Source organism: Etheostoma spectabile, chromosome 12, assembly GCF_008692095.1.
Source record: "Etheostoma spectabile isolate EspeVRDwgs_2016 chromosome 12, UIUC_Espe_1.0, whole genome shotgun sequence".
NCBI classification, from domain to species: Eukaryota; Metazoa; Chordata; class Actinopteri; order Perciformes; family Percidae; genus Etheostoma; species Etheostoma spectabile.
In genome coordinates this window covers 7,350,930-7,364,369 of record NC_045744.1, presented here as the reverse complement: position 1 = coordinate 7,364,369, position 13,440 = coordinate 7,350,930, and the positions used below count along the sequence as shown (strand labels likewise).

The 13,440-nt window shown below is 38.3% G+C and overlaps 1 protein-coding gene across 7 annotated transcripts in view; it reads left to right on the top strand.

Annotated features, from left to right (window-relative positions):
- The first annotated feature begins 6,355 nt into the window (after positions 1 to 6,355).
- tnr (tenascin R (restrictin, janusin)) overlaps positions 6,356 to 13,440 on the top strand; it is a 190,565-nt gene continuing 183,480 nt past the window's right edge. For 3 of the 7 annotated variants that reach the window (XM_032530649.1, XM_032530652.1, XM_032530650.1), the window contains exons 1-3: positions 6,356 to 6,463; positions 7,686 to 7,741; positions 8,118 to 8,357. The gene's annotated coding sequence lies outside the window, so the exon portion shown is untranslated. The remainder of the gene's footprint in view (positions 6,464 to 7,685; positions 7,742 to 8,117; positions 8,358 to 13,440) is intronic. The other 4 variants (XM_032530654.1, XM_032530653.1, XM_032530656.1 and 1 more) reach the window with 2 other exon arrangements.

The following is a 13,440-nucleotide window of genomic DNA, read 5'->3' as shown; positions in this document are numbered from 1 at the left end:
TACTTTATGGTGCAAACATAAAAACACACACATCAAACTAAGAACGTAGAGCAAAGAATGTGAAGATGGTGAAAGCATTAAAACTAGAGTAAATAGTAAAATATTGAAACAAATTACACTTTACTTCCTGCCCCTACTTGAATGTTTGTACTAATGTACTAAATGTTTACAAGACACCATAATTTGGAAGCAGATGGAAGATGGAATAAAGTGTAATGTATGTATCAACAATTGTGAAGAATACATAATTGGTGTGTAAACAATTAAGTGTTCATATTTTGTATGGACAAAGTAATTGACATTTTAAAGACATTTACACACACTATTTAATAATTAAATGTATTAATGAGAATTTATTTAGGATATTTATTTACATATCTTTACTCTCCATGACAACTGGTCAACTGGTCCTAAGCATTTTATAAACAAATTATTAAGTGCCTAAATGCTTTTTATACTAAATGGTCAACTTTGTGAATATAGCGTGATTAAAACTGGAAAAAGATTTAAAAAAATAAAAAAACTTTAGTAAATTTAAAAAAAAAACTTAATTAGTTAACAGCTTTTGTACTTTAATGTAGCCTGCTGGATGGTAGTATGTTGAGCAGATGGCAGATCTCAGATGTTTTTCTGGGAATTAGCTGGAGCCTCTGTCCCACTTTGGGAGTTAAAGTCTGAGTTATATGATTACCAGTTGCCTTCACTCTTTACATCTTTTCTAGCTTCTCTCTCTCTCTCTCTCTCTCTCTCTCTCTCTCTCTCTCTCTCTCTCTCTCGTCCCATGGCTTTGCTTCCAACTTGCTTGCTCTAACTAGCTTGTGTGTATGTTAACTGTTGTCATCCCACACCTTTCCATCTGCTCTCAGTTTTTCTACACTCCTGTGTTAGTTTTCTTGACTAAAAGTATACAGCCCTAACATCAGTGTCTCGGTTTGAGTTGCTTCTTCCCTCAACTCTGTTTGTTGCCGACAAATAGTCAATCCTCGCCATAGTAGCCCTGCATCCACCCAGATGATATGTTACACTTTTAATTACAAGAAAAGAAGCTTAAACTACAAAACATTTAAAATCACCCAAGAAGAAGAAGAACATTGCTAATGATGTTAAGCATTTAGCAGCATACCATATAAAGGCCTGAACGACTCGGCACCAGAAAACATGTTTGAGTGAAGAACAGCGGCATGGCTCCAAGTATGGCGATGTTGGTTGGTCGGTCAGTCAGTCCCCCACTTTGGTCTTGACTGAAATAGCTCAACAACAAAGAGATTCAGAGGATTTTATTTTATTCATTTTTTTTTTTTTTTTAGACAGCCATGGTCCCCAGAGTACAGAAGAGGATTAGATTTTTAAGAGGATTTTTTACTTTAATCTCAGAATTCTGACTTTATTCTCAGAATTCTGACTTTAATTTCAGAATTCTGACTTTAATTTCAGAATTCTGACTTTAATCTCAGAACTCACATACATTTTTCACCAGTGGCCCTTATCCTCTTCCATACCAGAGAAAGAATCTCACTGACTTTGGCGATTCTCTGACTTTTTCCTCTAGTGCCAATGCGGTTGACATTCATGGTTTTGAGTGAAATGTCTTAACAACCATTGGATGGACTGGCATGACGTTTGGTGCAGACAGTCATGTCCACCTCAGGATGAATTAAAACATACAATTTCATACAGCGCCACCATCAGGATGAAATTTTCTATTTGTCATGTACTTTGATTTAAGACCAAGTACCTGTAAAACTATGACAATCCCATCAGTCTCAGCTCTACTTTGTGTTTAGTGCTAATTAAAAAATATTAGAATGCTAACATGCTAAACTAAGATGTTGGACATGGTAAACATGATAACTTTGTAGTATTACCACGTCAGTAGTATTGTCATTGTGAGCATTTTAGCATGCAGATGGTAGCATTGAGCTCGAAGCACAGCTGTGCCTTAGTACAGTCTCACAGATAAGATAAGACACTATTTGTATACACATAACACAAGACATTGTTTGGAACAAATCTGAGATACTCACAGCTCAAAAGACTAAAATACATGAAATAGGTTAGTTAACAGTGCAGTTAGAATGGCTGTAGACTTTTATCTTACATGTGTCGTGCTTCAGTTTTAGACATAAGGCCTTGTTTGTGTTATATGCTATTTGTAGTTTATTTTAATTTTTTTTAGTTTCATTTTGTATTTAGTTATTGCATGTCCATGTTCCATGTTTTTTTTTTCTTCCTATTTGTGTGTGAATAATTGGACATGTGTGTGTTAAGTGTTGGTTGTTTTATGACAGAACCAAACCAAACCATATATCCTTGTAATTTGCGTCATTCTAGCCAAACTCTCTCAACCTTTCACTGTTAGGATCTGTGCAAACCAGACATACTGTTAAACAATGGGAACGCCTTATTGATTAAAGTGTGGGAGGCTTTATGTCACTCAACACCCCTGATCATCTGGGAGACACCCACATACAGAGTAAGCTTCTACACCAAGAGGGATGGTCGTGAATGCCATTTCATTTGGGATGCCCTTGTCTCTGTTTTCTGATAAACCAGGTCTTCATTCCGTACAGGCTTGCTGCCTTTGCTGCGTTTCCCAAAAAGAATGGCTGTCTTTTAACCTCCTATTGTGGCTCTGAAATGGAATAAGCTTCCCAGTCTGTAGATTTATGTTATTATTTATTCACATTATAGGCTGTATGCAACCACTTTTCCACAGAAAAGCAAAACAGGGCTTACAGTGCTAAGGATATTAAAAGCCTTATTTAGTTCAGCATCACATCTCATCTCAAGTAAATACAGACAGTGTTGCCTGGGGCTTTGCTCTTGATGCTATGCAGTAGCATAAATAAAGAATAAAAGCTGTTTATCCTTGTTTGACAACGTAGTAGGAAGATGAATATGTATCAGCTGAGGCCACCACAGAAACCGGCTGAGGTTATAATCATTCACCACTATCAAATTCTCATGAAAATAGTCTACTTTCTCAGGCCCATAAATGACAATAATGCAATGAATGGCCGTACAATATGGAAAATGTCATGGGCATTGCAATGGCATTATTCCTCCATGAATGTTTCTTCTGCAAGAGGTAAATAAATGGGATGCTCACTGGAGCAGCTGAGTGCTGCACAGTACAGCTTGTTCGATTGCGTTTTTCATAGAAATGGTTGTTTAAAATAATCAACATTCCTGTTGCTGTTTAGAAAGTTATGCATGTATTTGCAGCCCGGAAAAAAGAAACAATGTATTACAATGTCAGTACAATGCTAGCAAGTCTTCTCGGATGATCAAGATTGTCTTCTTTACAGTATGAGTCCCTGTCTGCGTACATGCACCCAAAAATAGTTTTTATTTGGCTCCTCCACCAAAAAACATTTGGTTCAAACACATTGTGTTCCAGCTTCAACATAAAGATCCCATCCAGCTGGTTATCCCCCCCCACATATGTTTGAGGTATTTTCGCATGCACAATTTTATACTTTATGTAATCAAGAATATTAGCATTTTGGCTTATACTGTACTACCATTACTAAAATATTTATAGACATTAGCGATACAAACAAGCCTGAACAGAACTAAAACAAGATTTGTGGTGTGATAACATTCTTGTTACAAGTTTTTCTATCACAGATAAGATTTTTCCTGTGATATGCTAGTCACTAATGAAAGAGGGTCATTTTTAAATCTGAAATGTCTGAAGGCTCACCACCTGTTTTTCACTGTTTCATCACATTAGAATGTGAATGTGAGCAGAGAATGGCGCGGAGCGTTTTTGAGTTACGTTGCTAAACTCTTTGTCTCTTATGATCACATGCTATTCTGAAAAATCGACTAAATTTCTGCAGACAAAGCAAACTTAGATTCCCTGCAGATCTGCAAGTTCAGCATCTCTCTGATTAAATGAGACTGTTTTATTTCTTGAATAGCCGGATAAATGAACTGAATTTTGCACGTGAATTGTATTCTGTCATGTTTGTCACGAACTGCAGGTTATGGCGGCTACATAATATAATTGATAGGTTGATCCAATAAACATGCTAAAGTATGTTTGAGCGAGACACTCTCCATCTTCTACTTATTGGAAGGTTTTTTGAAATGTATACAAGTTTGTCATCGTGATTACTTATATGCTTTGTCAATAAAGTAAAGTAAAAAAAAAGGTTTTAAAAAGCATAATTCAGATTTTTTTTAAAAGCACTTAAAAAATGAAGAACAGGGCAAAGGAGACTCTTACACAGCTGCTGTTATATTTATCCAGATTTACTCAAAATAGCAGGTTTATTTTTAGTTTACGGTTTATGGTGTAAATCATTAAATTCTTTAGATTTTTTACACAACAGAGCTGTTAGTGTGAAGAATACATGTGAGTGAAACACTCTTTTCATATCTCTCCTTCCTGTGTGTCTGCAGGTGTGATTTTAGAACAGTATCTTTTCCTGGGGTTTTCTTGCAGATGCATTTTCTAATTAGCTCTAATTAGCTCAACATTATGATCCCTGCATAAGCTGGTGAATGATCTCCTGCAAAGTCCGTTCATCAGCTGTGACAGCCAGCACCAGGTTCTCCTTCCATACCTGGCTAATGGCACCCTATGGATCTTCATCTAGGCCAGCGTCTCACCATTCTGCCCACACATTATTCTTTCCCACCCAAACTCACAATTTTTATCCATCCTATTTGTTTGAAAAGCCTGAGATATTTTTGGTTCATCTCCTGTGGTGTGAATACTCTTTGACTCCTGTGTTGTTTTGATGATTGTAAGCACAAGTTGAGGTGTCTTCAATCTCACACACACACACACACACAAACGCACACACACACGCACACGCACACGCACACGAAACACACACAACACACACACACCACACACACACACACGCACACACACACACACACACACAAACTCTGTGACTTACTAAGAATAAAACCACAGTATTACTCCTGGGTCCTTACTTTATCATAACCCGACAAACACATAAATAAAGAAATCAGCAACATTAAAAAACAATATTTTTCTGCATTTTCACTGTTGTGTTTGAGATCATTTCTTCCACAGCAACAATTCCCTGCAAATATTCTCCTTTACTGATGCAAAGTAGCACATGGCCATTTTAATCGCCACACAGTAACGCACATTTGCAGTCCAGCTGATCGGCAGTTGATGAGCTCCTGCTAGATTCGCCTTTTCCACCTTCACTGCTGTGTGGTTGAAGATGCTCCCGGAGAGTGAGACAACTTTGTTCAGTAAAAAAACAACATCAAAAAACACTTCACCCATGGGGAGATGCACTCCTCCTCAGTCAGAGTTGGCACAAAAGACTTTATCATGGCAAGACAAGTGAGGTTAGGTTAGGGGAAAAAAAATGTAGTTCTTATCTTTCAGTTACACAGCAATCTTGGCATTACATGTGGCAAAACTAAAGGGGAACAAGACCTGTTGTAGTTTATTGTATTTACATAAGCATATTGAAAAATACTCTGGGGCCTGTATTGCATGTCATTACCCCCCCAACCCCTCCTCATTTCCTGTCTGCCTCAATATTGTCAGCTTTCCAATGAAGGCAAAATGCCAAGAGAAAAATGTATTGGTTCATGAAATATTAATTAATGCAACCATACACTGATGTCAGCTGATATTTCTTCTGTGCTGACTAAACATAGGATTGCCTACATCGTATTTGTCGTATACTGTAACATAGGATGATATAAATGGAATACTAAAATGACAAACAATTGCACAAACAAACAAATGACAATATTACATGTAATCAAATAGAAGATGATTATATGAGTGTAAAGTTCCTATTATAACTTACATTTGAAACCTTTTTTGTTTGCCATTCAAAAGGCTGACCTGCCAACTGGGAGGGGGATACATCACTTTCTCTGAGTCACTAAACTTCTTAAAGCTTAAAGCATTGGATGTTTACGCATGCAGTGAATATAAAACTTCGATATTAAAACTTCAATAGAGTCGATTTTCAATTCAACATGCAATCTGAAAGAGTATAGGACGCACATTAAATACTAATAAAATGTAACTATTATTATTGTTGCCTACTGATAGTTTACTGTAGCCTACTTGATGGGTACCACATGATTCCACGATTCTTTTCATACATCTCACTCTTTTTTTTCTTCATGTTAAGACCTGGGAGGTCTGGTGCATCACAAAAGTACTATTAATAAATAATGTTTAAAAAAAAATGTTGCATATGATATAAGTGTAATGTAAATAATTTTACATCCAACCATATTGTTGCACTGCAGCTTCCAGCCACCAGCGGCAGCACTGAGCGCCGTGATGCCATGAGCAGCACTTCAAACTGTCCCTTGGATTTTATGTGGTTGATTAACTAGCTTGCTAGCTAGCTAGCTACACTACTCGCATGGTATTGGAACAAGATTGGGTTTTCTTCTTTTTTTTTCAGGAAATATTGCTAAGATGCTTGCTTTACCTCTGGTGAGTTTTCTTAAAACTCTTCTGTTAAGTATGAATTAACGTTAGCACTGAAGGTATGACATGGGTGGGTAATTCAGGTAGCTAATTTAACGTCAATGTCAATGCGCTTTTACCGTTACAGGGCTAACGCTAACGTTAACTACTTCCCCTTTAAATTAACGTTAACGGTACCTTACGTTACCTTACGTTATAGCTCTCCAACCTAGCTAGCGCTAGTTACATTGCATAATCATTTTTCCATCATTCTTTTTTCCGACTTCTGTCATGATAGTCTTTCAAATTTTGTAAGTCCTCCCTGCCATTAAAAAACAAATAATCCCAACAAACCTAGCTAGCGTTAGGTGTTCGCTAACACTATAGCACCTACCTACCTATGACATCTACCCATATATCGCCTATCGCTAACATTAGCTACCTGTCAACATTAGCAAATGTAGCAAATTAGCTAACGTCAGCAGAGTGGTGCACAAACGTTACAGTCATGATCATTATTTTAGCTACCCTGTAACGTTAAGCATTTAGGATTTTTAATTTTTTAATTTTTAGAAAATTGTCATATCAATAACGTTACTGTATTATTGAAGTTACAGATTAAGCCAAACTGGGAAAGAATGATGTTTAACCTCAATGTCATTAACAAGGCAATGGAAATATGTTTTTGATGTGGCTCACAGGTATAAACACACAGTACACATGGCGTAACGTTTCTTGTTGATACACCGATTCATCATTTTGTCTATAAAATGCCAGTTTATGTTAAAAACGCCAGCTATTTCACACAGGCAAAATGTCATCTATAAAAGTCTTGTTTTGTTAAACATTCAGTCCAGAACCCGAAGGTCATTACTATCAAGTATGACAAAGAAAAGCATCAAATCTTCACATTGAAGATGCTGGAACCAGCAAATGTTTGGTTTGCTTTAAAAATGATTTAGGAAAATGAATAAAATCAATTATTAAATTAGTTGCAGGCACATTTTCCGTTGATTGATTAATCGATTAATCAATCAACCAATCATTGCCTCTCTATCTAAAAAAACCAAAAAAAACAAAAATGTTTCACTGTTGGTCGGACAAAACAAGCTTTTTTTTTTAAGACGTCATGTTGAAATGGATTAATCAAAGAAATAATTTGGAGGTTAATCAATACTGGAAATAATCCTTAGATGCAGCCATAATCAGCTGTAAAAATATTAATCATTTGTTTCCATTTCTTTTTTAGCTGACGGTGCCAACTCAAATCCTGGAGCAAAGTCACATCACAGCTTCATGTTCTCTGTGAGTAAAATTTGATTCGGACTTCATAAGCAGCATGGAGAGAAAGCAACCACTAGAGGCTGCACTAGCAAAGATACAGAAAAAAAGATCAATAATGAGAGCGAGAGAGAAAGGGGGAGGAAGAGGAATCAATGAAGAAACAACAAAAAAGAGATGGTGATAAGATAGCATGCAGCTGAGTACAGCAAGACAGAGTGGCAGAGTGTAGACATAGTAGGGGTGAGCATCGCACCAGCTGACAACCTGAGAGAGAGAGCATCTCAGCTCAGTAGAGAGAGAGAGAGAGAGAGAGAGAGAGAGAGAGAGAGCGAGAGAGAGAGCGAGAGCAAGGCTCAGCGCTCAACCACGTTGGCTGTTCTCATATTTCCCTCTGCAGCTGTGTGAGGCAGAGTGAGCGGCGGGGAGGAGAGAGCACATCTGAGTCTCGGGGTATCAGCAGGACCACGTACCACTTGGCCCGAGAGATCGATGCATTTATGCCAAGCCACACAGGAAGGGTGAGTGGCCCGCAGGACGTCCGTGTACTGCCTCAAGAGTGAAGAGAGAGAGAGAGAGAGAGAGGGAAGAAGATTATCCAAGGCCAATTTAAAGGCTTTCAGCTGGTCACTCGGAGCAGGTGAGTTAACTTGTGCCTGTGTGGAAAGGGGACGGATGTTCGGCAGGTGCATTCAGCTTGGGATAAGAGTGTGTATGGTGTGCAAGTCCTGTATCTTTACTCGTTCACAGACGTATATTTATTTGCCTTTGTGTTTGTGCTTGGGTCTCATGTTTTTTCAGTTTTAGATTGAGCATCACTCGCAAGACTGTGCGCATTTATGGTCATAGCCAGGTGATTAACGAGGGAACCTCAGTATCAATCAACCCGTTATCGTGCTGAGCAGAGAGGAGCACAACAATAGCTGCTTAATTACCCCTTCTTCCTGGTTTGTGTGTCCATGTGCGTGTGTGGATGCTATTGTAGTTAAAGTGCATACGTGTGTGTTGTAGAAGATGTTTTGTTACAAAAGGTGATGTGTCTGAATTGCAGCCACTTGGGCAGTTTAATAGAGTCATTATAAAAGCTTACTTTGAGAAAATTCATTGGGAGTAGTTGATGGATAGATTACAAGGCAATTTATCACAACTAACATGGGAAGGATATTTGCTTCCAGCCACTTGTATATTCTTGAGGTAGACACACTTATTGTGTCAGTTAAAGGATTTTTTTCTTCTTGGTATGGAATAGACTCTGGTTGTTAAAGGAAAATACAATTTTGTAATGTAATATTGTTTACTTAATTTTCTAAAAAGTATCTTGAATTTTTAACTGAAGTATGACGATGCTGTTGTACCTTTTTAAGCATGGTCAGATCTGAGTTGCTTGTAAAAATAGTTGTAATAGTTTTCAAAGTTGTCCCCATCTGATAGATTAATATATGCATGGAGAAATGGTGAATTGTGTTTTTCTTTTTTTCATTAGTGACTGTTGTGATCAGTACTTGTACCTTTTTTTTTCTCAAGTTGTAAGCCGTTTTGCAGTGTAAACATCTTTGTTTGTTTTCAAGTTCCATTAACTGCCTTTCCTGCACAGATAATCTGTGTTTCCGCTGTAATGACTGATTATTAGCTATGGTGACATTTAGAAAGTCGGTCTATATGTGCACCATCTCTCCTTGTGTTCTCATGTTGGACATGGTTCGGAAATACCATGCAATGCTTGAAATATACCATCATCCATCTGTATGCGTCCCCGTCTCTGCTTCAGTCCCCCCCCTTCGCATTACTCTCCTCCCTTCCCCCCCCTCTGTCACCCCACTTCTGCTTCCGTCTTTCCCTCCATGTCATCTTGTGAAGGTTATTTCCATATATTGAGTTGGTTTAATTTGTCAAAGTCAGCCAGACATATTGTTCATGGTCACAGCAGGGGTACAGGTTGGTTGGTTGGGGGGGGGGGTTATTAACACCATATTGGAAGCTGTGTGGTGATTATATCCTGAGAAGAGAGAGAGTGATGGAGTGACAGAAAAGGAAGAAGCAGTTAAACACAAGCAGAGAGAAAACCACCTATTCAGTTTCCCTGTAAACAGAGAAGCTGAGCAGTTAATTTCTGTGTGTGTGTGTGTGTGTGTGTGCGTGCGCGCATGTGTGTGCGTGTGGAGGCTCGAGGTTATCGGTCTCTGGATTTATTATATCTCGCACAGAGCTTGCCACTCTCCCATGTGGATCCTCTGTCATTAAGCTGAGACACCCAACTCTGAGAGAACCCGTTCTCTCTCCGTCTCTCTTTCTCTTCAGACTCGTTTTGTCTTTGTCAGCGCGTCTTTATAGTTTAAAGTCATTTATCTATTACTCACTCTCTGCCTCTCTTTCTGACACACAGAACAGTATACGCAGAAACACACAAAGTGTAACTGCATTTTGTGGAAGCTGCTGCTCATAAAACATGCATCTCTGATTAAATGTAGAATGAGTGTGCAGAACTCATGTGATTGATATTCAAATTAAATACAGATTGCTATACTAATGCTCTATATGATATTTTTTACTGTATGTAATGGTGAAGAGAGAGATCCTGTCCTTTTTATTTTAATAAAATGTCTGCATTTGAAAGACTTCTCTGGGACATGCATGACAGTTTAACGGCATACGCCGGATTTATGGATATGTCATAGTGTTGATACTTTACTGACTAGAACAAATGCAAAAAGGATTTAGCATTTGTTGCGAGTCTGTGTTTAGTGGTGAACAGGGTGGGAAATTAACTTTTTTTTTGCCCACCAGCCACAGTGGCTGGTAGATGCCCAATTTTACCAACCACTTATATTTTTTACCAGTCACTTTTTCCGGAATTCAGATTTATAAAAGTGCACTATCATATTTTGAATTGCTTCCATACGTTTATTTTTTTTATTATTAATACACATTTTAGCTCCAAGGTTTTAAGGCAGTGCCAACAATTGATACATTGTGCTTAGAGGTAAAGAGATGGGAAAGTTTTTTTTTTTTTACCATCGTCAGAGTTGATGATGACCTACAGCCACCATGGTTACCAAACATGTTCACTCCTGAACAATTCTCAAGCCCAAAACGGCATTATTATATACTTTTAAAAAAAATACACAGGTGTAAAACACATTCTTCATTGTAGATGGATACAAAGATAATCATCCTGGTATCCTCGAATTATCTAAAATGTCAACCTCATGGTGGCGCTAGAGGGAATATCAGGTGATCATACCATAAATAAAATAAAATGTACCATAAATATTTGTTCACACTCTGCTCCTGGGGTCCTGTCTCCCCATCTGTACGGCAGTGCAGTGATATGACCAATACGAATTGTTTGCATTTTGTAACGACGCGTAGGTTCAACAGAAAGTTTTGCATGGACTGGTCGTCGGGAAGCAAGGCTAACCATTCCCTCGTTTTCCCTTTGTCATCAATGCGCCACTTGTTCGAAAAGTACCTTCTCTTTTTGTCGGCACATTTATTTTTACCGATCATTTTTCTTTTGTCTGTACCTCAGCTGAACTACATGTCATCACGGACTAGCGCTGAAAACCACTCGACAAAGGTCTAAGAGTTGATGGTAATATGCGTGGTGAAAGCCCCGGCTGTTCACAATAAAAGCCTTCTGTTATTTTGGCATTTGAATGTTGTTATTATGAAGCAGCAAAATCCGTAAATGTTAGGGATTCATTAGCAGTAACGTAACGTGACTCAGTGCGTAATTGTTACTTAGCAACAGCACTCTTTGACAAAAGCTGTTACAAGGAATGTTTTACAATCCACCCGCCACCGTGGATGTTATACAAGGCAAAGTCACCCGCCACTTTGAAAAAGTACCCGCCATTGGCTGGTGGTGGGTGCTAATTTCCCGCCCTGGTGGTTAAATTGCAATTTCTTTTTCTATAAATTGCTTAAGGAGCAGGCGGTTTCTGTGGAACCTTTCTCACATTCCCACTCTGTCAGGATTATCTCCACTATTTTCCATACTCCAAATGTTTCCAAATCGTTCACATTCATTCCGGTGCCAATGGGCAGCTTAACAAGATTGCAATCGTCTATGTAGTAATTAATAATTTACATAATACCTCATTCTGGGGGAATTTTATTTTTCCCTGCGCCAGTGTTAATTGTGTTAGCTAAGCTAGCGTCATTACTTATCGTTAGGACGACAGTTAAATGTGGGCATATTCAGCTCTCATTAGGGACCGCATTATCCATCAGATACTGCACAGATTTAAACACAGTAGCAGATAAGAAACTGCAGTAAAAGGACAAAAAAATCTTTTTGTTCTTCTTTCACTTGCAATTCAAACACTCATATCCGTCACAGAAGCACAGTTTCTTTTCTTTGCCGTATAGATTAGCGCTGGTATGGTTGAGATAAAGACATTTGATTTGTACGGCTATATTAATGTAAAAACAATTCTTGTAATTGTTTTGTGCATACATTGTTAATTTCTATTTGTACAGTACTATTTATATGTTACAGATATTTAGTACTGCATTTAAAAGATTTAGAGGGATCAATAGACAGCATTTTCTTGTCTTTCCAACCATAGAAGCAGCTGAGCAGCTAGAGAACAGATGTATCACTCTGTTAAATTTGGTGGGACCACAGTGAATAGACAGAGGCTTGCAGGAGAGCACACATATCTGACAACTCACCGCCAAACTGGATGCTGAAACATTTTCATTGGTTTGTTTTAGCCGCTGCGGATGCATTAAAATATGCCTGAACCCTGATACTTAGGATCAGTTGGAGACATCCCTAGTTATCACTGTGTTTCACCACCGCTTAAAACTGTAATGCAAAACACTAAAAACTGATTTGGTTTCCCAACAGCATTTTCATGCTGACCTACAGTATATTTTATTTGTTGGATTTAAATTTTAAGATTTACTAGATTTGCTTTAGACCACTGAAGACTATATCTCCACCACAAAGTACTTTAGCACCAGAAGACTGATGAATGTGCCAATTATGATGATCTTATCCGTACACTTGTCTGTCTTACAGCTTTTAATTTCACATAGCGCAGTATGTGAGCGTCCCTCTCCTCTCTAATAAAGAAATAACAGATGAAGAGAAACAGTTGCACTGTGACAGACGGGTTGATGTAACAGCAAGGATGCAGTATTTGCTGGTTGGCATTGCCTGATCTGGCAAGATGTTGTAAATTTCACATACACAGCCCCCCAACAGTGTAGAGTGACAGTGCTGAGAGTGGGAAAAGCAGGAATCGATAACAGAATGTCCAAGAAAGCAGGTCTCGGCTATATTCTAAACCACTGACTAAGGACATTTGTATTTTCAAACTGTTTTGATGCTGTCTGATTAAACCACTCAATGGATCATGCTGTAAAACTGGTCGGAAGTGCTCAGAAAAAGATGTGTACTGCATATCACACATGATTTATTGAAGCAGGACAGGGGCTTGGATTGGTTTTCAAGCCTCTTGGGAGCTTTGTTTTACCGTGTCTTAAACAGCGAGCGGAGAGGAGGAAAATGATGAAGCTCATAGGATCATAAAATGTGAGGAGAAATGTGAACTGCCCACTTGAAATAATGGAGGAAATGCGTGTAATATAGGAGAGCTTTACAGTCTTTTTCTTCTGCTTTCCATCCAGTACCTGTAAGGTAAATTTCCCAACTGAGACGACATAGTTGAACTGATCTAAACCTCTGATTTATATCATATCATAGAGCACTG